The sequence below is a fragment of the Neodiprion virginianus genome, chromosome 1 (genome assembly GCF_021901495.1).
Source record: "Neodiprion virginianus isolate iyNeoVirg1 chromosome 1, iyNeoVirg1.1, whole genome shotgun sequence".
NCBI classification, from domain to species: domain Eukaryota; kingdom Metazoa; phylum Arthropoda; class Insecta; order Hymenoptera; family Diprionidae; genus Neodiprion; species Neodiprion virginianus.
In genome coordinates this window covers 36,322,037-36,349,074 of record NC_060877.1, presented here as the reverse complement: position 1 = coordinate 36,349,074, position 27,038 = coordinate 36,322,037, and the positions used below count along the sequence as shown (strand labels likewise).

At 40.0% G+C, this 27,038-nt stretch overlaps 1 protein-coding gene across 1 annotated transcript in view; it reads left to right on the top strand.

The window, feature by feature from the left end:
- Positions 1-27,038, top strand: part of LOC124296796 (uncharacterized) — an 81,026-nt gene that overhangs the window by 12,282 nt on the left and 41,706 nt on the right. The window lies entirely within an intron of this gene.

Sequence of the window (27,038 nt, the reverse complement as noted above, 5' to 3'; positions counted from 1 at the left end):
ATTGTCAGCTTCATTTTTTGTTTTTTTATAACAATTTTTTACCAATTAGAGTAGGTTTGAAGTTCAAAATTGTACCGGGTAATGTTTTTTTTTTTTTTTTGTTTTTTTTTTTCAAAATTCGACCGTTACCTCGAACAATAATTGTATTGCGCATAAATAATTACACGGAAGACGAAATAGAAATATCAGCATGTATAGGGAATCTCGAAAAAGTTTTGAGGAAATGAAATTTAGCTCACGAGCTGCATTACATATGCAGTAAGATGTTTGTTATACATAAAATAGCGCAAAGAGAGGTAAAAAAAAAAAAAAAAAAAAAAAATGTGGAACGACGATTTTCTATCCCATTAGCGTACTTTTGTGTGGTTTGCCAACCTATTTCATCTGCGATGTACTTGCGAGTTTTTACACACTCGGATAATGACAGGACACATTCCTGCGGGGCGTGAGAAAAAAAAAAAATAAAATTCTATTTTTATCAATATAACCGCAAGCCAGAAGATTCTAAATTTGTGCTAATTTTTTTTTCCCCCAATTCAAAATTGAAAAAGTATCAACTAAAATAAATTGGCTGTATGTGCGATAAATCAAGTCTATCTTGATGAATTTTACGATGCTTGTCGGAGGAAATATAAAGCAATAAGAAAAAAAAAAAATTCGATAGGAATAAAAGAAAATGAAGAATAATGAGAAGAATAGAAGGATAAAAGGAAGAAAAGAAAGAAAAGGAAGAAAAGGCAACCGGATATGCTAATAGACGTATACCGGACGAGTCGTGGTTCGGTGGAATGCTTCTATAAAAGCAACCGATCGAGATTACGATGAGCTGCAGCGCGTGCCTTTCGCCTCACGTGCTCGTTATACCAAAGGTATAAAAGTAGACGATATTGCGTAACGAAAGAAAGAGAAAATGAAACAACGAATAGATAATTACGCACCAATTAATATAAACCACAGTCACGGGTGCGCCGAGAACGCGGAGAAACCGCGCGTGCGTGTATTATTGAAATAATGCAGACGTGCGAACGGGATTTGAAAATGAAAAATTCTGCATAAGAAATATATCTACCGGGACAATCTCTTGAAACTTGAAAATAAACCGCGCATGCGCGAGTTTAATCGGCTGTTCGCGCAGGCTGGCCATCCGGAGTTTTCAGCCGTCAAACTTTGTTTCCGGCGGTGTTGTAGTTGATACGAATTTTCGAGGTTAGAATCTCAAATAGTTGAGGCAGCGACTCGGAAAGGTTTGGGAAGCATTTGTTATCGGTTCGGAAAGTTGATTCTTCAAAGAACGGTCGGAATTCAATGCTTACGCTCTTTGAAAATTCAAACGCACACATTTTGCGTAGGTTGGCACGCCTGCATCGCAGACAAAAATATCGCCGCGGGAAGATTTCGCCGACCAATGAGATCGAATTATTTGGCGCATGCGCGGTTCATTTTCAAGTTTCCAGAGATTGTCCCGGTTTATGTATTTTTTTTTAAACCTTTCCTCGTTTTACTTTTCTAAAGAAATCACAGAAATCACAGCACTGCTGAAATTCTTCTCGCAATAAACTAAACTTCTCCGTCGTTTTTTTTTTTATTTCTTCTTTATTTTTCGTTCAATCGATTATAACTGCAGCAAAGAGATTTTTATTTTCTCCTTGGAAAGAAGATTCGAATGTATGAAATATTTTTCTGCGCGAGTATCGATTGCTCCCGATCGTAAAATGCGACTGGTTCGTCGTTTAATCGTTTTAATTAAACGAGTTTTAGCGTCATTTTATCACTCAATCTCTGTCGCGGCGCTTCGGTGAATTTGCCGCTTCGGTATATAATTATTCAGGACTCGTCGTTTTATAGACGGTTTAAAGTACGTCTGGGTTTTATTAGATAAATATCGTACAGTATGACTAATAATTTATTACCTATGACTCGGGATGTATCGATGAAGTCAATCGCTGCGGTTTAAACAGAGGTCAATGGCACCGCAGCAAAATTGTTGCTATTCATTTATTAAATTGCTTTCTTTTCTAAAACCCTCCGCTTCCGAACCAAATTTACAACAAATAATGCACGAGTCCCGTGATTCAGTCTTTAAATAATTCACATAAATGTAACCAAAACTCACCGAGTTATATAGATAATAGTTAAGAAGTTCCCGTTCTAATGTGTAAATAATCAAGGTATGCAGTTATTGTGTACAGAAAAAAAAAGGTACGCTTGTCATTAAATTTCCGTAATCATTGTCATTTTTCTCGATGTTAATTCAAAACCTTTGGAAGTATCCTCATAACAAGTATATCTCGATCTTTTGTTCTGTAGTTTTATCCCCATCGATATTGCATTCGTTAATGTACCGAAGAATAATTTTAAGCGTCATGCGTGCCGGTGAAGTATATATTTAAATTTTAACACGGGTTATAAAGAAATGTAAAAAATGTAATACCGCAACGCAACAAAGAGAGAAAGGGGGAGAGAGAGAGAGAGATAATGTGAACGATCATTCGTGTGTTTTACTCGTATCCGCATCTCAATGAGAAATAAATCTGTAGCGAACTTTAGCCGGGCGTTTTTAAATAACGGCGCGCGTGTCTCTCGACCGTTTCGGAACGAAGGTGACGGTATTATGGGCACCATAACGATCTTTACGGCTCTATATTATAACCCAACGTAATTATCACACTAGCGTACGTATAAGCCAGCCTCAAATCCAGTTACATTAATGATAATTAAATTCAACCATACGCTTTAATTAAAAGACCCTCGCCCCCTTTTCGAGGAGTTCAACTTCCTATGGTGTTTCAAGCACTCTGCAACACGTGGGCCGAGAAATTATTTATAGAATCGTTTGAACGACGCGAGGAAAGTGTAACGGTGATTTTTCATTTTCTTACCGCTTCTTTAGCTTGTTTTTATTGTTTTTAATTTTTAGGTGTTTGATATTTCTTCCAATTTTTCCTATCACATAATATAATTACTCGTAAATTCTTTTGCCTTCTTTTTCTATTCTCTCTTCTTAGACTTCCACTGAACTTTTTTCAATTCGACTGCGTCTTGATTAAATTCGCTGACGAGGGGTCAACTTGTCAGATCAATTTCACTGGCAATCCGTACACGGATGATTCGTTTTTCTTATCGTACGAACGGCCGGTAACACGGGTTAATAAAAAAAGAAGAAAAATTAATGAAGATATTCTTTTTTAGGATCATATCATATAAAACGACAGCTTTTATTATTGCTATGCTCATTTTTTGTATCTTTTTTATTTCGACATCCAATCAGACAAAAAGTTTTTCGTATTTCGATTCGCTATTTTTCAAATATTTTCTAATGTTGAAACAAGAACAAAATGGAATCGAGGATTAAAAGAGGGTTCAAAATTAGTATCTTATGTACTTTCAATTCAGTTTCAACTTGTAATTTCTATACAATAAATTATATATCCATCAATTTACAGTGCGTTAAGAGAAGAAAAAAATTTGAAACCGATATTTTTAACGATTACGACCGAATTCAGAAAAGAAAGTAAATTGATTGTCCTGTGAAAATACTGTATAGATTCCATTCTAAAAAATTTCACCAATTTCACCTTTCAATAATTATCTCGAGATTTTGCTGTCTTCTTTACACTACTGTAGTAAAATTTCACGTTTACATTCAAGCATCCGAACGATTAGAGGCTGTGATACACTGAGAAAAATGTTTAGTTCCGGTTACGGCTCAGTCCTAGACTGTTTTAATTTTTTACCACAACGCTTGTGCAAGAATAAATTGACGCTAAAGCCTTATTTAACTAAAAAAGTAGAGTAAACCTTAGAACCTGATTTTGCGTTGCAATAACCAAAATGGTTAGGCGTACCTCGTTTTTTTAATTGTCGTTAATTCCGACAATATTCAGACAGTTTTTTTAACGATACCCGTTTTACTAAATTTTTCTGGTTACCGTAACAAATGAAATGTTTCTCAGTGTACGAAAGGATTGATTTCGCAGCTACCGAAACAGAGAGCTAGGTGAATGTAGAAAAACGCGTGTGTATACGTGTACAATTGAACGCACCGCAAGAGATCTTAACTCAAGGCACAAGAGGCAAGGTCTGTAAAATCTCCGGTTAAATCGTTGCATGTTAAACTGCAGTAAAACGAAAGTTGAATTAACATACTCGCGGCAGTTATCGAGTCGGCATCCCATCGCCTGCCTACCCGTATAAATTTCTTTTACGGTAAGAAGAAACTCGAACCTTTTCAAGTATCACGCAACGAAGGTGCCCGCAGTCGAAACGTACGCTAAATATTTGAAAATTATTATTTTTTTTTTGTTAATGGGATATTCGTTTATCACCTACGTGGCGCAATTTGTGAATTTAGCTTTTTACAATTAACAACCACGAGCCGGCAAACGGTTCTCTTTATTAGGTTTCACACATTGTATCAACGAGATTTTGTTGCTCGTTAATCGAGTATTTTACACGCGGCTCTTCTCGCGGCAAGTTCGTTAGATTCGTTACATCTCTGATCGATACTTTTATCTCTCCTTTTTTCTTCTTTTGCCGGATTATAAAGTGTAGACCGACACGTTATTGTTCGGAAAATGTTTCCTCGTTCACCGAGTTAACGTCGATCCCGGCTAATAACCGATCTCGGATTTCAAATTATACCCAATCGTTTACATACCGTCGGATCATTAGCTCGTTTAACCGAGAAATTAAGACGCTTCTTTTCTTTGGCACGCTTTTGCTGCCGTGGCACACGATTCGTAGGAGGTGTGAATTGGGCGTGTTTTTTTTTTTCAAACTCATACTTTTTTCATCTCGCATCGTTTCAGAGACCGTAACAAGCGATTCGTCGAATATTTAAAAACGATTTTTTCGTTCCTTTCCAATCTAATTTATACCGAGGTCAAAATTGCACGCAACGATGTCAAAGTTATTAAAATCGAAGACAAGCAATGAATAAAATCTTCAATTGAATCGTTCTACGACAAATTTATAATTGTTTATGATTTTGGTCCGATAAATACGTATGAAAAAAAAAAAAAAAACAATTGTAGATTAGAGATTTCATGGAATTCTTACACAGTTCGTCTATTTAAATAACGTTTTACAGAGTATTGTCAGCAATTCAATAAATTTTACTTAAAATGTGCGTTGAAATTTTGTCGAGGTGAGAGGAAAAAAAATTGGTTTGTTTGTTTTTTCCTAGATTCGTAGGTTCTGAGCTCCTTGCTCACGCGAACTTGAGCGTACAGCCGTTTTATCGAACCGTCCTAATTATTATACAATGGTTTTAATTATTCAACGCGTGAGTAACCGGCTGGTCTTTGTTAATAAGCTCGAGTAACTCCGCTTTGTGTGCAAAAGTTGGCTGCTCGATGCATTATACATAGAATTTAGAGTTAGCCAATAGAGACGGCGAATTAAAACTCAGAAATATTATATATATATATATATATATATATATAAAAGGAGATTGACCGTCATGGCGCGTGCTCTCGGCGCACCGAACACGGCTATATAAATATTAATTAATTCGCCTACGATTATGTTGTTCGTCACTGCCGGGGAACCCTTCACGCTTTAATGCCCGGTCTAAGACGTTATACGCCGAGTGGGTGATTATTTCACTTTAATAATGCCTCCGATCCTTAGACGGAAGCAAACGTGAACCCTGATTGTAGAAAAGGCGGATCTGCCAACGTTGGTATTAAAGTTTGAGTAAGAAATAATGTTTCGGATATATGTTCCTTTGTATCGGACATTTTTAACGTCTTGTACGTCACAAGAAATGCGATTAAATGATCGCACGGTTTTTGAAACCCGGAGGTGATCGTTTGAGAATAATCAAATCGAATGAATTATCGATATAATTTTAAGCTAAGTCAATAAAATATGGTGAAAAATAAAAAAGTGATCGAATTTATTCATCGGTCGTATTACAATTGAATATCTACTCGAAATAAATTGCGAATTTCAAAAAGACAGAGCCGACGGGGTTAATTGCTGTGTTTGATTGATCTACAGTGATTAAGATTGCAATGATTTCAATTTCAGGTTTTCAAATATTACAAAGATAAGACGAGGTCGACGAAAAATTACACAGGGCGCGATAATTTTGACAAGGGATTGCAATCATTTCAAAAGTTACAATGGCTTACAAAGATCATTGAGGGTTTCAAGAATTTCAAAGAATACAAAGACAGTGTAAAAATAACAATTACAAGGAATAAGAAGTACTGCAAAATGATTACAAAGATTATCAAGAGTTTCAAGAATCTTAAGAATTACGAAGACGGTAGGAAAGGAGAACACGAGATAATTACAAGGAACTTCAAAGTCCACAAGCGATTACAAAGATTACCCGATTTTTCAGGGATTTCAAAGATTACAAAGGTGATAGAGAGTTTTAAGAATCTCGAAAATTAGAAAAACAGTGTGTAGAAAAAAAATAATAAAAAACATTACAAGAGGTTACAAAGTTGAAAAATAATTACAAAAGTTACGAAGCGCTTTAGAAATTTCAAGGATCGCAAAGACAAGGCGAATAATATAAAGGTTTACAAGTGATTTGAAAAAATTGCACGAGGTTGAAACATACAACGAGCATAGCGCAATATTACGAGCTGTATATTTTCACGATATTAGAACAGTAGTTAACTACTCGACAAAAGAGTGGTGAGGCGATTTATTACCTTCTTGTACAATTTTCGAAAGTAAGAAGCGCGGCTCGAGCCGCGGGACAAAAACGCGGGTACAACAATCAAGCTTATATTCGAACAACTCACGCAATCCGCGGCGAGTGTGTGCTTTCAGCTATCGCAAGCCTGCGTGAGGCGGAAAATTCAAAGAACCAAGTCGAACGGGTCTGCACAGTAGCTTCGAGCTTGTATCCGTTCGTTCGTTCTAATAAGCGGTCCCTGAGTATAAACTTCCTGCTGCTTCACCGGAGGATCGAGGAATTTCTTGCGTGTGTGTCAAGGCGCCCTTGTACCGCCTACCAAGAATCCTCCGAGTGCCGTATGGGTAAATGACTGCAAAACACAACCGCGGCTCGAGAAAATCGCACGCGCATATAAATTTCAACGCCGGCTGAACGTTTCGCTCCGTGCGGTCTGATTTCCGCGCCATGGAAAACGGAAGGCCAGGGATTATTTTTTGTCCTTTGGATCTTTGAATTCGGACAGATTTCTGGCTTTTCGGAATGAGAAAAAAAAAAAAAAAAAGAAGACAAAAATTAAAGCAAAACTTTAAGCACGTCTTGTAATAAATTTGTAATCGTATCCCCGTTTAATGTTCGATTTATTCTTGCGAAAAACTTTGTTCAGAAATATTTTCTCTACGTATGGCAATTTGTGTCGATTAGTGCGGTTAATAAAGGCACCTACTAATGTGTTATACTTTAACGCGTTTTTCTACCGTAAGCGTAGGTTGTAATTTCATTTAAAATCGGCATAAATTTTTATACAGTCAATTTCTGTTTCTCATTTTTCTTTTCTCTCTCTCTCTCTCTCTCTCTCTCTCTCGCCTTTCTTCTGGTTTCACAGCGTTTTCATTTTGCACGGGACTGAAAATGGATGGAGAAATAAAACTGGCAGTAATACGAGTGGAATAAAAAATCGGAAGCTAGGTGCTGAAAAAGACACGTGTAATATTATACTTGTGAATATTTGTTGCGTCATTATGCGGTCACTGACACTAAACGATCAGAGGATCTTCAGAACTACATTATCGCGTTCTTATTATAAACGAGCTTAATACCAAATGTCTGATTACTATCGTTTGGATATTTATCGTGTGAAATTATCGTGTATTTGCCCCAAGATGTGAGCATTAGAGGAAACCTTTATCGATTAAACTTTTTGCAAAAAAATATATTCCTCGTTATCGAGCCTTGAGTGCATTTTGCGCCGCGTGTAATTCATCCGTCATAAATTTTTTATTCGTCTTATTATTCTCCTTATTTTTTTGTTTTGCGATGCAAATTTATTTTCGGTCAGTTCAGACTCGGGCTGATTGTCAACGGCGTTAATTTACACGCTATTTCTTCACCGCGTATGTTAGTGTAATAAATAAAACGGGTGGCTGCGGCTTTAATCTCAAGTATTGAGCACACATTCGTCGCTGCTTGTTAATGCGATGCATTGCATTGCATTGCATTGCACGCGAGAAGAAGCGGTGAAAAGTCGATTATTATCTCATGCCGTATAAGTCTCGTTAAGAAACGGTTATTCTTTAAATTTTCGGTGGCAGAATATTTTACACGATACACTTCTATTAAGTTATCGTCAAATAATTAAATAGCATGGATACTAATTTGAATGAATGAGGAGAGTTCCGTTAATTTGGAGAAAAATAATTTAATCACCGTCGTCAATATGTTGCGATTAAATTTTATGCCATTGAATTAGCTTCCGTGTAATTATACCCGCGACAAATGAATTTTTGAACCGGTTTTGTTGTCGAATGAAATTTAAAAAAAAAAAAAACCGATAATATTCCTGAGTGTACTAGAAAATTTTGAATGTCCGTATTATACTTTATCGACTCAATTATCGACGTTTTACTAAATTATTTTCACAAAGCTGCTTTCTTATCGTTCATCGTTAATTTCAGACTCTGAATAGCGATGCCCGCTAGGGTAAAAATAACCGAACACGATTCGATTGAATCGGTAAAAATGAATGGATTAATCGATTATTTCGTAGTTTTTTCCAGCAATGCGTATTAAACCAAAATTTCGTAAATTTCAATATGTACTCTTAACAGCGGAAAAGTTTATTAACAATTTATAGGTTCGTTGAAAATATCTTTCAATATCAGGTGAAAATATTCATTCGTCTTTCACTCACCACTCACGATGACGATAATTGATACTCTAATCACATAAATTGATATCGTATTGCGTCGTTCGTGGTAGTAAAAAGCAAAAAACGATCGTGAGAAAAAACAATCGAGTCGGTCGATCGATCGAGTTTGCAAAATAGTCGATTTGATCGGAAATCCACTATTTTTGGTCATTTTTATTCCAAAAGGAGTTTGGGGAACAACCGAAAAATATATAGACGTGAGACACGTGACAATTTATAACGATTGCGTTGTCGTGACTTGCTACCTTTGGTATAGAAATGGATTAGCATAAATATGTTTGCGCTGAGCACGAAACGCTCAGGTGTAATATATTGTGCGATTCCGAGTAGGTGCGAACGGTTATCCTCGTATTTCTGATCAAACAACGACCAAAGCAGCAGCAGCAGCATCAGCAGCTTGGATAATGTACCATTTTATAACCAGCGTATAATTTGAGGAATCCTCGAGGTGTTTACGCCTAAAAGCTCGACTGCTCGTACCTATTCCCGTTCTAAAAGCCTAGCTCCTCCCGTTTCTCGATTTTTAACGTTTCTTTATTTTTTTTCGCTTGGCTCGTTTTTCCTACACACCGCATCTCATCCTCTGTTCAACTTCACTGCATACTTAAATCTCGTTTACACTACCTGTTAGCGAGTCCTAGGAAATTAAATCCAAGCCATCGTTACGCGTCGCGTGTATGTACGGCGGATCCGATGCTTGAAAGAGGAGAGAAAAACGAGGATATAAGTAAAATAAGAATAAACCACTGTGTTGTACCAAATAAAACGAGTAGAATTTCACTCGACTCGTTTTATCCTCTGCACCGTTAGCGTCGTTATTACACTGAATTATCCATTTATGATTAACCGTTTCTTCGATCAATATCATCGATCGGAATTTCAGGAGAGATTCTCGCCGTTATATTGTTCAAGCTTCTGCAGTGATACTCCTCTCTTCACGCGTTAAAAAAAAAATAAATAAATAAATAAGAAAAATAAAAAACGACGTTCTTGATTAGAAAGTATACAACAATACTGCAGCGAGAAATCCTTCGGATCGATGGAATCAGCGTCTCTATAGATCGTTGGATTCCAATCCGCTATCCAACCGCAAAAGCCTTTCCCCGCAGAACTGAGATCGCTAACTGAATTTCAACGTTCGAAAGTCGACGGCTGATTGTTTGGAATAAATGAAAGAAACTCGGGGAAAATTAATCGCTCGTGATTAAATTTGCCCAACGATTCTTCGCGCGGATGAGATATTCTTTGCAGAGTGCAGTTGGAAAACTGCGATTATTCTCGCTCCCACTTATTTCCGACGTTTCGACAGCTTGAGCTGGTATTAATTAATCAAAAAAGGGATGCATTTGAACGAACCGATGATAAATGAAAACTTTATTTACGGTTCCGTATCACGCGAGAATTAAGACGGACGACACGCGGGCATGCGAATTCCAATTAACGGAAGCCCATAATTCGCCTCGGCTTTCAGACGCGAGTACCGTTTCTCGATTATACCCTTCGCGCGACAATTAAACATCACCAGAAAGAGAATCGTCGCGTATCACCGACGAATCGACGTTTACAGTTGGCCAAAAGTATTTTCGAGTCATGCGAAGTCATCGAGAAATTAAGCGCGATCAATTAGCGAATTCGAGTCGGTGGAATTAATTTATTCCAATATACCTGCCTGAGTGGTTTTTTTTTTTTTTTTTTTCCTCAAGTTATTTGCCGAGTCTTCTTCACGCGAATTACGATTAACTTCCGAATCTGGAATTCGAGTCATAAAATTTAACCAGTTCTCCCGGTAGCTTAATTCCTAAATATCACTCGCTGCACGTAGCGTAACAGAAATTTCAATTTAATCACATTCAATTTCTTTCTTCGTCCATCGCGGCGGCGGTTTTTTTACTCTCGATGTGGATTCGCCTTTTAATTTTCCCCGATATGTAAGGTACGTGAGAAAATTAACCTGCCAATTATCAGAGTACAAAGTCGAGAATTTACATTGATTTTCCGGATATACGTCGTGCAGATATTTATTTGTTCTAATTATATACATATTACGGCAAAGTTGTTCAAATTTAATTTGAAATCTTAACACCGCGTGACAGAAAAAACATCCAAGAAATTAAAGAAGACAATATTCGTCAACTAAAATCATAGAATATATTTCAAAGCGGTATTATTCCTGATATCGATTACACCAGTCAACATGAATTTTGAGTTTGGATTCTAGATGTCAAATTTTAGTTTCATTAGATAAAGTTTGCTTTTGTAGAAACTAGAACGATAGAAAAATGACCTATTTCCTCAAACATTTACTGCAAATGACAGTTAATCGAACTTAAGTTTCGAATTCAAATCATTTCTGTTAAAAAATAATAATTAACAATATAGTGTAAAAGCATTGTTAAACAAGGTTCGAAAATTGATTTTTTTCGTACCTCTTCTATGTTGATCGTATCAAATCCCAAACGCCTTACGTTTTCCTTGTTCTTCGGAACAGGCACCCATATTACTTATCAACAAAAAACTTCAAGACTTATTCATCAACGTAAACAAAAAGACAAAAGTCAATATTTATAAGTAAAAACGGAAGATTTTGGTTATTATTCGATGTATGGAACCAGAATTCATATATTTAAATATAATATCAAGGGATAAAAAAAAAATTTATTTATTTTATTTACCCGTGTTCATCGGTCGATACGGGAACGAGTTACACGTCATCGTATCCTCGTGCACACGGAGTAAAATATAAAAGTCGGGTTACGTTTGACGGAGGCTGCACGCGGGGGGAATTTAAATCACGTATATGTACTATAGAAGAGCCGTGGGTCTAACGATAAATGCAAAAAAGAAAAGCACGGTGAATGCATGTCGAGGAATAAATTTATGCGGAGGTTAATATCCGTTCGCGGTGGCGATATATTGTATTAATGCACACCACACGATCAACTGCAGTTATCCTGTATGCAGCTGCATCGCATTATGCATATACATATATATGAGCGGAGCGGGGGGGGGGATGAAAAATTGAAACATCGAATCGAGATTCTGCTCGGCACCATTCGCGGCCCTCGGTGACCCCTGACCTCGCATCGTCGTCCCTCTCTTGCGTAATTTCCAAGGCAAGAATCGCGAACGCGCTAACCTTTATAGAGAGAAGCATCGACGCTCTGTCGGCCAATAGACTTCCTCCGAAGAACCTAAGCGAGAAGGTCACCTGCCGTTATTATTTTCTTGACGCGAAATATAATCAACTTCTTCTTCCTCTTCTTCCTCCTCTTCTTCTTCTTCTTCTTCTTCTTTTGCAGAGGGACTTTAGGCGACATTTTATCAAATCCATATCCTTTCCGGTAGCCAGTTCAACTTCGAATGGAAGACTCTCGTCTTCATTCCTCTTCTGCTTCTTCTTCATCTTCATCTTCTTGTTCCTCTTCTTCCGTAATCCGTCGAATCGCAGGCACTCGCGGTATTTTATCCGGCGTTTCATGCGTCAAGGGAATCGGCAAGCTTCGCTTCCCAGGCTTGGAGTCTGTACAACAGCCTCTGATGGTTCCTGATGGATTATCCTGCGCATGTTGCAGGTTCTTCAGCAACCAACCTATGTCGTAATACCGTGCCGGTGAAGTACCCATAGTGCACAACGCGTACTTCGAGACCCGTGCAAGATGCCTTGCGTAGCGGCGATGTCGATGCCATTTTTACAATAGCTCGTTCATGCTAAACAGCCGTCCTTCTTTCTCCCTCGAGACTCTCGACGCATATCCGCTGCGGTCTGGTCAAAGCCGATCTTATCGGACCATCACGGTTAATTCGGCAAGAGGCCGCCACGCTCGTCTCAGCTTCTAACTAGCAGAACTGCTTCCTGCTAGGTCACTGAAAGCTGTGAAATCGATGCGGGAATTTTTCATTCTTGTTCGAAACCAGCGAAATTTAGAACTTTCCAATCGTTATTTCACTTCACGTTCTACTGGCCGAGAATTTTGCTGTTGAATCAATCGCGGATAACTCCAGTTTTCGTTTCTCCTTACGATATACACTGCAAGAAAAATGCGGTGTGGACTTTTGCTGATCATGATATTAGATAATAATAGTTACACAGTAGTCAGACCGGTCACTTTTGGTCAATTTTAACACCGCTGTTGTTTACAGTGTATGAAAACAAGTACAGGTTCGATAAATTATATCGGAATGCCAATACTCCGACTAATCAAGCCGGATAATTTCCGCGGCTTGTGAACGAAGTGCATAAAGTTGCGCGTTTGAACTCACATCGGTTGCACGGTGAAGAAAATTTCCGCGCTCATATACCAGAGGTTTGCAGAAAATTACGAGCCATCGGGCCACTCCGCGCTTCAGAATGTAACGTGTATTACACGGGTATAAGTGACGCGGAACATCGCTGTTACGCTTTTTGCCAGCAAACGGATGAACTCTCCAACGAGTTGTACACCAGAAAAAGACGGTCTGAAACAAATTCAAGAAAAGCTTCCGATCCTCAGACAGCCTAGGGTCTGATTATTAGCCGCAATTCCGTGCCCCTGGGTTCACCGATCATTAAATCCATCCACTTTCCGATCTGGTTTCAGGATCGTCTTGCTACTGATAAATCATTGCAAGGTCCAGTTTCTCACTACTTAACAGCAGTAGCAGTAGACCAGGTATTATCGCAAAAAAATGACGGAGTCTCAAGAACCATGCAAATGCATTGAGTCATTAATGTGGAATATGGATGTTGCAGTTCTTGATCGATTACACCTGAACTGATCGGCACTTGAAGTGCGTGACCAAAAACCAGGACGATTACCTCGAGTGCTCAAGACTCCGGACTGAGACGACGTAACGCGTCTGACATGCTCGTTATAAGTCGCGCGGGGTTGTCGGTTCACATGAGGTTGGTTAGGGTTGTTTTTTTCCTTTTTTGATCCGTTGCCATTATGATGATTATTCTGAGGCTGAGAACGGTGCTGGGGAGAATCGTTAACAGGGCGAGTATCTCGGATGTAACATTATAACTGGTACTTTAGGAACGGAACGTTGAGAGGGGCTTTTCAGATCGCATTATAAAGTATGTAGAACCTGCACCGTTCGGTGCCAATGCTCCTCTCCTCTCATCTCGTCTCATCTCCTCTCCTCTCCTCTCCTCTTCTCTCGGGTCCTCTCGTGTCCTCGACGAGCTGGACGAAGACGCGAAGCGAAGTCAATTCCGTGTCGACTCGAGTTACGAGGGACCTCCGGTTTCGCTCGTTTATTCATGCCATTCCGTCGTCTTGTGCGCGCACCGCTCGAAGGCAATCAGCACGAGCTTAGTTGAGGCTGATGAACGAATATCGAGTTGCGAAATCGTGCGATTTAGTTATTTACACGGATATTAGTATTCCCGGTATCGCATGAACGACGGAAACTGCCGACAGTGAACCGGCAACTTTACGACTCGAGGAAAGTTTGATTCAATGTTGCTGATTTCTCGATCATGAAATACGGACGCGCGGTTCAAGATCCTTTACTTCGGTATTCGCATTCCTGTAACGATCCGCTTTTATCGCCTCTGAATCTCTGTCTGATCCAAAAAAAAAAGCTCAGGCCTCAACGAAACTGTCCTTAAGCCCAAATCCGGCTAGTGAAAAGCTTGGGGCCGGTTTCTGTCACTCTCATTCATTCTTGAGCTGTACTTCAGAGAGCCGGCAGACATCCGAGAGAGAAGGTGGGACATAAATTGTACTGAAGTTGACGTGGGTCGAAACGATCACAAAAGATTTTATATTCAAATTAAAAATGAATATATATAGCTTCAAATAAATACTCATATCCGTCTGCGCAGTTTTTGTTGACCGAACTCAACTACTCGGCGGACACATGTCGCCAAGATCCTCAGTCGACTTAAAGAAGGGTCATTTTCTGTTCCGATGTTCCATCATCACCAAGGTAGCGTTTGTCACGTTGATACTTTTGAGGCTGAGTCGAAGCTGCAAACTACTTAAGGCCTCTTTTTGGTTTCTGGTGCGTGGAACAGGTGGAAATTCAAGGGTCTGACGATCGGTTCAGGCCTCTTCTGGATTTCGGAACTTGGATTGAAGTTCGTGTCCAAGCTCGAGTGTATAGCGTGCGTTGCAGGTTTAATGGCTTCGGCCGGACTAAGCAGGTAACACAAGTTGGCACCGTAGTGCACTTGTAAGTCAAGTAGACATTAAAGACTCAAGACTCTGTTTGCTCACAACGCCACTCGATCGGTACATTTTTCAAAAAGCCATCAACCTGCGTCTCATCTCAAATTCATATATTTCGGGATGTTGACAAGAGAAAAAAAAAAGAAGGTTAATACGAAGAAAAAAGTGAACCAGCTCCGCGTGATCCAGGACATTACTTTGCAGTGTTTGGGATCTTTTCGCAACCGCAAAACCAAACTGTAACTTGTTACATTAAATTTCAGACGATTGTATCTTCTAGTCGGAAACAGACCGATCCTTCATCTTTCTTGCTCTAGATCCTCTGTTCGATCTCCATTTCCTTGTGGGAATCAGAAACGAAATTTCGTGTACAAGATAAACTACCTATAGCTTAGGTTTCGAAGCTTAGGATTCTTCGCTGCCTCAGGATTCTTATAATTCCGGGAAGATTAGTCGGTCGGATGTATAATCCATGCGATCGGCTAGCTGTTGGGGCGAAAGGTACGGACTGTGATTCAGCGCGACAGTGCGTACAAGGACGGGATCCGGAGATCAGTGACCAAAGAAAGGAAGATAGACAGCTGGGCAAGTCGGACATCCAAGTGTCGGTGTAATAATCGTTGACTGCCGCAGAGGCACGCGCTACGCGTGCCGTCACGCGCGACACGCAGGATTTAACGCAAGGTCCTCTCTCTTTCTCTCTATTCTTATGTCTCCCTCTATCTCGGCCTGTTCCACGAACAAAAAATAAATGAAGGAAAAAAGATAGAAACAAAGTGAGGTAAAAACAAAGGTAAGAAAACCAAACAACCGGCTTTGTGTACCTAGCTCAGACGGAACTCGACAGCACTAAGCCGGGGACGCTTGTCACCGGGGCTTGGAAAGGAAACTCTCTTGGTACCGGTGTTATTTCTGCGAATAGAAGCTGCTTGGTTCGAATCGAGAAGACGTATTTGCCGCAGAGGAAGAGGATGAAAATGGATAGGGAGAATCGGTTGTATCCATTGGTTAACGATCCGCGATGCATACAACTACGTTTGCTACATTGTGTCCAAATATTGAAGACAAACGATTTCATAGAGAGAAGAAGGACTTGAGGTCAGTACTGATTCGTGGATTGAAAGTTTGTGTTTCATAATTAGTTGTTAAGTCGGGATCGTATTCAGCGCCATCACGTCGAAGGTATTCAATGTCGTTGTTTACGATCCACGAAGAGGATCGTAAACCGTTCGTCGATCACCTTACCTGCGGCATGGGGTTCAAGGTTCGTGAATTCATCTGGTGTAACGTTAATGGGTCTGAGGCATCGACACATGTGTTTATAATTTAACGTCCTCTGAACACGATTCGGATTCAATTTACTCAAGCATCATCTCTGTAATCGACGTAGGCAGACACATTTTTACCTGGCACAGCAATTACAGCTGCTGTCTGAAATCCATACCGATTTGACGAGTTACCGCTTTCGCTCACGATATATCCACAGTTATAAGCAGTTAAGACTCGAATCAACTCCAACATCTTCGCGTATCCAGCATCATCTGCGCGCCGGGATTCGTACGATAAATAACTTCACGGAATAACGTGAACGTTGTCCGGGGGTCAGGAGAGGTGAGAAAAAAATCATCAACAACAACAATGAGCTGCAACGGAATGGTAAAACAGACAATGTTACAGGCGCAGTATTGAGTCATCCATTATTGCGCCCAGCGTTGAGCTTACACCTAGTAGCAAATAGTCATAAAGACATGAGTGAGGGGTAACTGTATATTAGGAGAACGTTTTGCGCGAATGATGACAAGTCGAAAGCGTTGGGCAGGCGGAGCGGAATAAGTTAGACGTAAATGGCGCAGCACGAAGTGCCGGCGATTCATCATCGACCATATGTCCGAGGGGACGATTACCGATGACAATGCCACTATAGGCCGCAGCCTCGAAGATTATACGAGATGAGATGCGTAGTCGTGAAAGGCGCTCCAGCACCACGCGGTAGAATGCCTAGGCATATAAATTCTCGAAACTGGTGCCTCGTCTATCCATGCTGCAGTGCAAATGCTCGCGCAGAGATTATACATATCCATATACCGAGGCAAACAGAAGGTGGAAAATCAAATAGCGAGAACGGCGAGCAAACATTTCACCGAAATATCACACACGGCATGAATTCGGTAAATATAAGTTGCACACGGTGAAACAACTCCTTCGAGTCGGTTTGTAATATGGTTGCATGTGCTGTATTGCTTTCTGGTACTTTCGACCACGTTCACGATTCTCCCGGCAGCCCCCAGCCGCAGTATCAACACCATCGGCTGTCACGTACCCGTTTGTTGGTCGACGAGAAACGAACCTCTCTTCCTGATTTACGGTCCTGCCGCAGCCCAACGTCACCAGCTGACCGTTTTCCAGGCGTTCCTGTTCGTCAAACCATGATGACGAACTTAGACACGCGCCGGAGAACAAATATCAAGTAACCGTAACACTCGACCCTTGGCATCTCTGGTGACGTTACGACTTGTCATTCCCAACAGGCATGCACCGCCGCGACCTCGAAGGACAAACCCGTTTTCGAACAAGTGCGGACGACCCAGTGGCGATGATCTCTTCTCTTTCAACTTGTGAGTGTATTTCACCACTAGCTTGGACTAACCTTGTGCAGTTCGCAACATCCGTGGTGCCGAATGTCGAAGAAGACATTTTCGGGACTGTTTACCACCAACTTTTAAGATGTTTATATAATTTTCCAGTTATAGATACCGTTGCATGAACCGACTTGCAGAATTTATCAACCACGAATGTTCCACGATTTACGGCTCTGTTCGGATCGAATTGACGTTCACATCACTCGAGAGACTGAAAGTTCTTGCGAACAGATAGTCGCGTTCATTTGTAGAATTTAAATTCATACCAGGCTGAAGTCACTGAGGGATCCAGACAAATAGTAGGTCAGAATCATGAAACGAATTCGGGTACTCCTAGAACTCTGAGACGTAAGAACTAGTTGACGAAATGATGAAATCCTTTCTCCGAAATTAATACACCGCCTATATTAATATGTTTGTTCGTCGTTATGAGGAAGGAATGCGGTAACCTAGCTGTAACATTGTAATTCGAATGTGGGTGGTGGAAAAAGCGAAGAAAAAACGAGAGAGAAAAATCAGTAGCGATAGCGAAATACCGGAGAAAGCATATCGAGGCTGCAACAGGGAGTGTGACAAGTCGTTGTAACATAAACGAAGAGGATAAGGAATGGTTAAATATTTGTCGGGTAAACTGAGGACATTTGTTTTCTCTATTTCGAACGTAAATATGACGAACGGCATGCACGAACGGTTGAAGAATATTGTATCACTGTGTACAACGTTACGTACGAATGTCATGCCCGGGGTGTTGCTGAAGAGCTTCTGCGTTAAGCTCTGAAAAATCGCGATTATAGTAACGAAGCTGTGTTCCGAGATTGCAGCACGTGCTGATGTGTATCGAAAGCAAACATCCTCTTCGGGGAGTGAAAGACGCTGGCCGAACAGCTCTACAGCTACACTTGATCATCTGTGGGCCGCAGTGAGATAAAGGTGACATCCGGGGAGAGAAAAAAGTTACGACAATATTGGCACGGTATGAAGGAAAAGGAAAAAAAAGAAAAAAAAAAATTCTGCAAAGCTTCAGCTGGTGTAATGAATTCCCCGATGTTTGAAGTGATTTTCACTATGTTTTCCACGTTTACGGTAGTTAAATATTCTCTACAGTGTGGCGAGTATGTATGCGAAGAGGAAACATCTGACGAAGGTGAAGATTAAATAGAAGAGGTAAGAGAAAGGGAAAAAAATAACGATCTCAGAGCAAATAGAACGTAGAAGTTGACGTAATACTTCGCTACGTGAAGCACGTGAAGTATAAAGTATATTAATAATAGTTAAGGCGCCATTCAATTATTATGCCAGATATTAAGGTGATCGCTTGAATTTGAGAGATTGGAGATTCTTAATAACCGGATCATTCTATGTCGGCGTCACGATCTTTTAATTCTTCTGGAATTTTTTTTCGCCAACAATATACACTTTTGTCAAGCAAATCTCTGCGAGGATATCGAGCACAGATCATTTATCTTTTGTACGTAACGTATCCTTCAAAATAGCGAAACTTTGGATTAGTTCAAAGAAAAATGAGGCCAAATATATCAAAAACAAAAACAAGAAAAAAGATAAAAGAAAGGAAAAGTGCGGTACAGTATGCAGTCTGTTTATAAAGAATCTCCTCGTCACTTCATTCTTGCTATGCCGCGAGTTCATACAAAATTTTTTCACGTCCAAACTCAAGTGTTTTTCCTACGTAACGTTTACTACGGGTGAAACTATGATCTAAGTTAAATATTTGTATGCCCTCCCGGGTGAATAAGATTCCGTAACGCAGACTGATGCGTACGTCTATTCTGAATTTATGGCGAACAGGGAAGGTCAAGTGCGCATGCGTCAACTCATGCGCAGATTTCACAAGAGTCAAAGCAGTCTAGCGCACGCGGCGAACTGCTGCCAACCTAACGTTCACAAGGACGTCAACGGCGTGACGGGCGTCACGCAAGAGTTTAGAAAACATTTCGTCAAGTAGGTTGGCAACAGTTCGTAGCGCACGCTGAGCTGCGCTCACTTGTTTGAAGTCGGTGCATATGTTGATGCACGAGCACTCGACCTTCCCTGTTCACCATGAATTCACGGTACACCAGCAAAGAGTTTGCTTAGATGAATCAATGTTAACTGCGTATATTATATCTATTTATATACCGGGACAATCTCTTGAAAATTGAAAATGAACTGCGCACGCGCGAGTTTTATCGGCTGTTCGCGCAGGCTGGCCATCCCGAGTTTCAGCTGTCAAACTTTGTTTCTGCCGGCGATTTAGTTGATACGAATTTTCGAGGTTAGAATCTCAAGTAATTGAGGCAGTGACTCGGAAAGGTTTGGGAAGCATTTGTTATCGGGTCGGAAAGTTGATTCTTCAAAGAACGGTCGGAATTCAATGCTTACGCTCTTTGAAAATTCAAACGCACACATTTTGCGTAGGTTGGCCCGCCTGCATCGCAGACAAATATATCGCTGCGGGAAGATTTCGCCGACCAATGAGATTGAATTACTCGGCGCATGCGCGATTGATTTTCAAGTTTCAAAAGATTCTCCCGGTATAGTCTTTGTACATGTACATAAACATATAGACCAATATAGACAGAGTACAGAGATTTGTTATATCAACTGATATTTATTTGACTTGATTAAGTACGTTGAAACGATCGTGTAAGTACTTTTGATTCGAAAGAATATATTCGATCTATTATAAGTAAGAAATAGTGAGAAAGAGAGAAATGAAGATTGTAAATAATTATCGTTTTTTAGGGTAGAGAATGAATTTCATCACCGAAAGCGAAAAGATATTAAGCGTGATATCTTGATGTCTGAATTTGCGATGAATTTTCTTTAACGATCGTTTCCACTTTTTGTTCAAGGATACGTGCAATCGAAAGTTTTCGACGTTTTTTCACAATGTGACGGTAGAAAATTTATAACCGCGAATTACGGTGAGTCGGGATTAAGAGCGCCTCGACTCGTCGACAAATTATTACAGACAGTCAATCCCCTCGGCGAAGAGATCTTACACAAACACGTGTGTACGTGAATACACTCCGTGTACTCATTTATCCAAGTATATAATACATATATACCGGTATATCAGTACCTGAGGCGATCGGAGAGATCGACCCGCTGTTCGAGCTGCGTAAGAGACCCGAGAAAAGCTTGGTTGTAAAAACCGGATTATCCTTGTCCCAAGAATCGAGGAAAATGTTCTTCGTTTTCTCAGGCACGCGATTAATCGCCTGAATTTATCCCGATTAAGTTTTACCAGGAGAAAAATAGTGCGAGTGTTTTTTTCCCATCGCGTCTCGTGTCCGGAATTTTTCCCGATACGAAATTACGTAAGGAAGTTATTCGATACTGGCAAAACAGGTAGCGCCGAAAGTAATATCCGAAGATCGGATGACGGTGAATTTTTTTTATAGTTTTCTGCGGTATTAAACGTGCAATCAGCATGTTGGCGGAAGCTTCTTTCAACGGTTGACGCTGCTGCAATTATATAATGAAGATCTTCTCCGAGCGTGCAATTCTCCCTGGAGATCAGATATAATACTTTTAAAGTCGGCTTTAAAAGAGTAAAAGGTAATATCATTTATACGCGCCCACCTTGTGAAGACGATTCGAATAACCTGATCTCAAGATACAGACGGACGGACTGAAGACATCGGTACATAATAAAACGAGGGTCTTTAATCCCTGGTGCGAGCAGCAGTGAAAAAAATTCCTTCGGTAATTACGGTCTCGGAGAACGTAGCCGAATTTTTATTGACCACGCGGTAACCGCCCTATCGGCTTGTAAGAAAAGGGAAACAAGAATTTGAAAAAAAGATAAGTGAGAAATGAAAACGAAAAAAATCCGGGCTCATTTCGCAGAGAACGCGAAACTCCGCTTGTCGAGGAATCGAACGACGTGGGCGATTTATTTATTGGTTATAATTGTACGCAGTCGGATGCTGCCGACCAATTGCGAATATTTCGACGATTTTCATGCGATGTCACTGCTGCGGTGGAAAATTAAGCTCATGCACTTTCCGAGGGGATTTTCAAAGGCCAAAGGAATTAATTTAACCTGCAGATTTTAGTGATTTCATAGGATTTCAACGGACTTTGCGGTATACTTGGTTGTGAATGGTGGAATTTTTGAGAACTCGACGGTTTTCACGCCGCGTTTAATTAAGGTTCAAGAAGTCTTCGCAACACCCGGCTTCCGATGATTTATCCCTCGCCTGCAGCGATCGTAAAACTTGGAGCAATTTGGCGAGACATTCGATTCGCTGCGGCATTACGATCATTAAACGGCTATCGGTAGCAGGAATCGGCCTAATTGATCGGTGCGAGAAACTGGAGCAACATTTTACGAGGAAAAATAGAGTAAAAATACATGGAGCCTGAGTCAAGGAGGGATTAAAAAGAGCCGAAGCGCAAGATAGTGAAATGTTGAAAAGTTCCGCGTGTAACAAGTTCCGATATCCGTGCAGTGCCGCAAGTTTTGCACTGTTAAAATTTTTTGCGAATTGACGATAGAATTGTCATTTTACGGAATCAGGTTGCAAATTTACAAATTCGGTGCAGTGACGTCAATTACTATGCATTTGTCTCAAATTTACAATGAAAATTTTGGATTTTATTAAAACTTATAGGAAAAAACACGAAAGAGTAATTTAAATTTACTAAATTGTGTGGTAAATTAATTGTATTTGTAAATTGAATAAACAGTAAATGTATGGTGAATTCACTGTTTCGTATCCGAATAAAATTTCCGATACGGTGAAACAAGTTCCATGCAGAAATTATGAACAGTGTGTTTTATCGAATTAGTGAGAACCGGGAAAGAAGGAAAAAATCTGAAAGTGAAAAATGTAAAAAAAAAGTCAGTGAATTATGGGCCAAAGACTTCAGTTTGCACAGAGGTGCTGAACGAAACTACAGCTCTGGCTGATATTTACCGATTTTCTTGGAATAATAAAGATATTTGCAAACTAATTAGAGCAAAGATCTTTTGTCAGCTGTGGTTTTGCGAAACGACTTAGTCATGCGCAGCACCGGCTGACGAGTGTAAGAAATAAAAGGGAAAATCGTTTAAAAAGTGTTAATAAAATTTATCGACTCACATTCAATCGTAATGTTATTTGAATCAAAAAAGCTCGATCAATCAACATGCAATTTTCGTGTCCACTTTTGTATATTATTCTTGATGCATGATTGGCCCGTTGATTTTTTCACAATTGATAATTCTACACAAAGCGTGCCGATGCGTGATTTGGGATACGAATTCTTTGATAAATCGTACCTAGATAAGATAATTGTGACTCATGGTTGAGAATTAATCGGTCGTTTTGTGCACTAAATGTCTACACATATATTACCTTTTCTCATACAGGAATTGAGAATAAATTTTGTTCGTATTTGGCCATTACAGTTATACCGTTTACCTTATGCACAGCGATCAGAATTGATTCTTACGATGAATTAAAACGCGCGTACTTCTATAATTTCCATAACCGGTGATCAGGATGTCAGAATGACAAATCGTGACACAGGAATATATTGGCTGAAAACGGATGTTCTTCTAGAATTTTTAGTCGGTATGTTGTGCGCGGAAAAAATCTCAACAAGTGTTTATTTTTTCCTCCGTGTATTCCTCGAGAATTAAGCGAAGTCTTACAACTAGATATACGATGTCGCGATGGAAAGAAGAAAAAAAAAAAAATAAGACTGTGTGATTTGCGGGAGTGGAGAAAAAATAAATGTTCAACAAAAGTACCTCAGGATTATCACTGCTGATTCGGCGATTACAGTTTTGGATAGTTTCACGTCCGGCAAGATCGGCTGAAGGTCGATTCTCGTTTTCGTAAAAACGGCTCAGCCAACATGACGCAACACGGAATGAACGGTACTTGACACTTCACCGTAACATAGAACTCACGTTAATAATACACATCGAATTAAACCGGTTCCCCAATCCCGTATACGACTAATTAAATAGTTACTCTTGAAACATACCACATGTTTGATGGAATTTCTAACCGATCTTCGGACGTGATGGTCATGAAACAGCTGAGTTCGAATCGGTCTAACGACCTGAACGTATTCTCGAATGCTATGTTAATTATAATAATAATAATAATTAACGATGGCGTAATATTCGAGCGATTCGAACGATGCATGTTCAAGTATCATGTGAACTGAAAAATTTTATGCGTTTATTCGTTCATGTTGGTTCGTATTTCGGTAGTTAGTTTTCGATGAAACACACCTAAATTTTGGACCGATCAACATGTTCATAATTTGGTTACGCCAAGTTTCACCGAGAACTCCCGGCACGGCATTGATTTTTTTCTCCGCATGGATCCCGTAGCAGTTCTGCTTTTACCGACCGAGCGAAATTTACCCATTTTCTTTCTACATCAATATACAGGAACATACCGTATTACACTACTTACTACCGTAATATATTGATGTAGGAAAATGGATGGTGAGTTTGCTCGATCGGTAAAAGCGGAGCTGCAACATAACCTCAATTCTTGTGAATAGTGAACGATAACGTAATCAAGATCCGTAGAAAATATTCCGAAGGATGCGTACCTAGTAGATTACTGGCGTCAGGCTTTTCGCATTAAGGTGCTCTTGACGAATGGTCAGGAGTTAATTATCGGATCGCTTAATCGAGGCTCGCGCCGCGCAAGCTGCATGCGGCACCTTGTAATTAATTAATAAGAAACATAATTGATGTGAGAAATAAAAAAAATTAATAAAAAAAAAAAAGAAAACGGTAAAGTGGATCGAGACGGAAGGAGCGCCTCGAGAGTGAGTCGGTTGATTAATCGGCCGTCGCTGGTGGGTTTTGCGAGACAAGCGATCGAGTTTACCTCGGCACGCGCTGCCGTACATGTATATGTATAACGTGTCTAATAAACACGTTTCACTGAGAACTTCCTGCGGTAGCTGCCAGCATCCTCAACATTGTACGCAAGTGTACCGGTCTTGGTCTGTTCTAGTTCAAACGCCGGCGGGCTCGTCGGCCTCGATTTAAACCTATCCCCCCTTCGACACGTACCGTCTTATTTCGTTTTATTTCCTTTCATTGTTTGTTTTTTGTCTGGGGGAAGGTTTTTTTTAACTGCAACCGCTTGTAAACGCTCTTATAAAATGAAACAGGAAGAGAAGGAACGAATTGAGACGTCTTAACGTGTCAAATTATCGGGCAATCGGCGAGTCGAGCTGTTAACACCTTTTTTTGATACCACGTTCCGCCTTCCTAACCTATCATAACCTAACTTTCACAGTTTTTTTAATTCTCGCTCCCGTATTGAAACAGTCGTCGTACTTTTATACGTTGAATCGTTGAATCCCTGGTTCTTTTTTCTCATTTGTCATCGTCGAGCAATTGTACACATTTCATCTGGTTGTTTTAACTGAAGCGATATGACGTCGAGATCGGGTCATCGGCTGATCGTTTTATGCAAATTTCACGGGAATTAAGACAGGGAGAAATTCGTGCAAGCTGTCGGAGCTCTTTTTAGTTACCTTGAATCGGTACAGATGTGAATGTTGAATGAAAAATAAGATTTATAATTAAATACGAGAGTCGGAGTTGCATGTTTTCTGCCACTAGATGGCATCGTTAGATATTTTACATGTAGATTGCTTGTTTCGTTGAATCTCGACCATAATTACCGCAAGCTTTTCGATATATAACTGTATAAATATTGCTGTACACGCGTTATTGCGCCTTCATCGATGATGTTTGCTTTCGAAAAGTGGATTTGATCATCGCATTCTGCGGGTAATGATTCGCAATTAAAAAGGTGGTCTCAGGCTTCACACGTGTTACGAGGTTAATTAGAAACAAGACGTTATTCGGAACGTACTTCCAATGCTCGCTCATGATTGCGACTCGCAGCGTTCATGAAGAGTTTCGAGAGCTATGAATGTGCATAAATTACTTATAATACATTTTAATATCAAAACGAACATTATAACGAGGTCTGGTCCCGCGGGAAAAACTCGCTTTTAACGTAAACTGCCGATGTGTTTACACAGCCTTAATGAAGTCGTCGTAGACATGGCGTTCCGAATCATTCAAGTTTGCATATTACATTTTTTTTTTCTTTTCATTTATCTACGTTTTTTACGCGTTAGGCACGGATTGAATCAACTGCTTTACTTTATCCAGGCTTTAAAGATGTGAAAATATTTATCCGAGTATTTATCCATGTCAATTTCTTCCCCGAAGGAAGCACATGATAATAAAAAAATAAGATATAGAGTCTCACGATATAAGACCGTTGTAGCGCATTTATTTTCCAACCACGCGCATTTGCATCGCGCACTTTGGAGTTGTGAAAACTAATTCTCCCGGTAGGGAATTAATTTGTACGTATATACATAGGTACACACTTTGCTTGGCAATTCTGCAACGTGAATTTTAAACAGGTAAGCGTACACGACGTGTAAGTATACATAAGTATATTCGCAAAAATGATGCATTCATGCAAAAGTGAGAGATATTTTCGTAGAGCTTGAAATAAGTAGGTATGCAGGGTTGCATTTGTGTATATTATAATTATACTTTCACGTTTTATGAATCGATGCGATGTGAATATTTGCACATTATCGAAACCTTAACTTTCCTCAGCGTTGCTTGAAGTCTTCGTTGGATTCCAGTAAAAAAAAAATACAAATTAAAAAAAAAAAAAAAAAAACAGAATCAAAGCAGTTATTTTTCTTCGTAAATTAAGATTCTTCGTCGAGCGATTCGCCAGATCCTGAAATTACTACTTTCTTGGTAATATAACGGGTTCAGAGAGCTCATCGCGAGATATCGAAGCCGAATAAATTATACCCAGGATGAATCGGCGAGGCCCGAGGCATAGACGTCGACGTATACATAGAATAAAGAGGAAGCACGTCGGTATAACACATAGATGGTACGGGTTGCGAGTCGGTAACGCGGTGCATTTCTGTCTGCACGCAGCAGACGGATAAAGAGTGCAGCCACGATGCGAACCACGCGCGTTCTGAATATGTATGATCTTTATTAAACGAGTTTCTCCGCCAGGTATTCTGGCTCCTCTTCTTCCCCCCCCCCCCCCCCCCGCCCTTTTTTTTCTTCTTTTATTATCTCATTTCTTTATTCCCCCGATCCGTCTTCTCTCGCCGCGGCACTAAAGCCGTTCAAATATCCCGCCCTCGTCGCGTCAACGAAACGATCTTCCGGAATGGATGTAGGTCCTCGCGGGCCTCAATTAGCCGATAATTTACCCTTCACCTTGCATAAAAAAAAAAAAAAAAACGAAGAAAAATAAGAATAAAAAAGTGAGCAGAAATAAGCCGTCGCGTCGAGAAACGGCGAGTGGAGTTAAAAACGAAAAATGAAAACGAGTATACATATAAATGCCGACGAAAAAGCTTTTCGT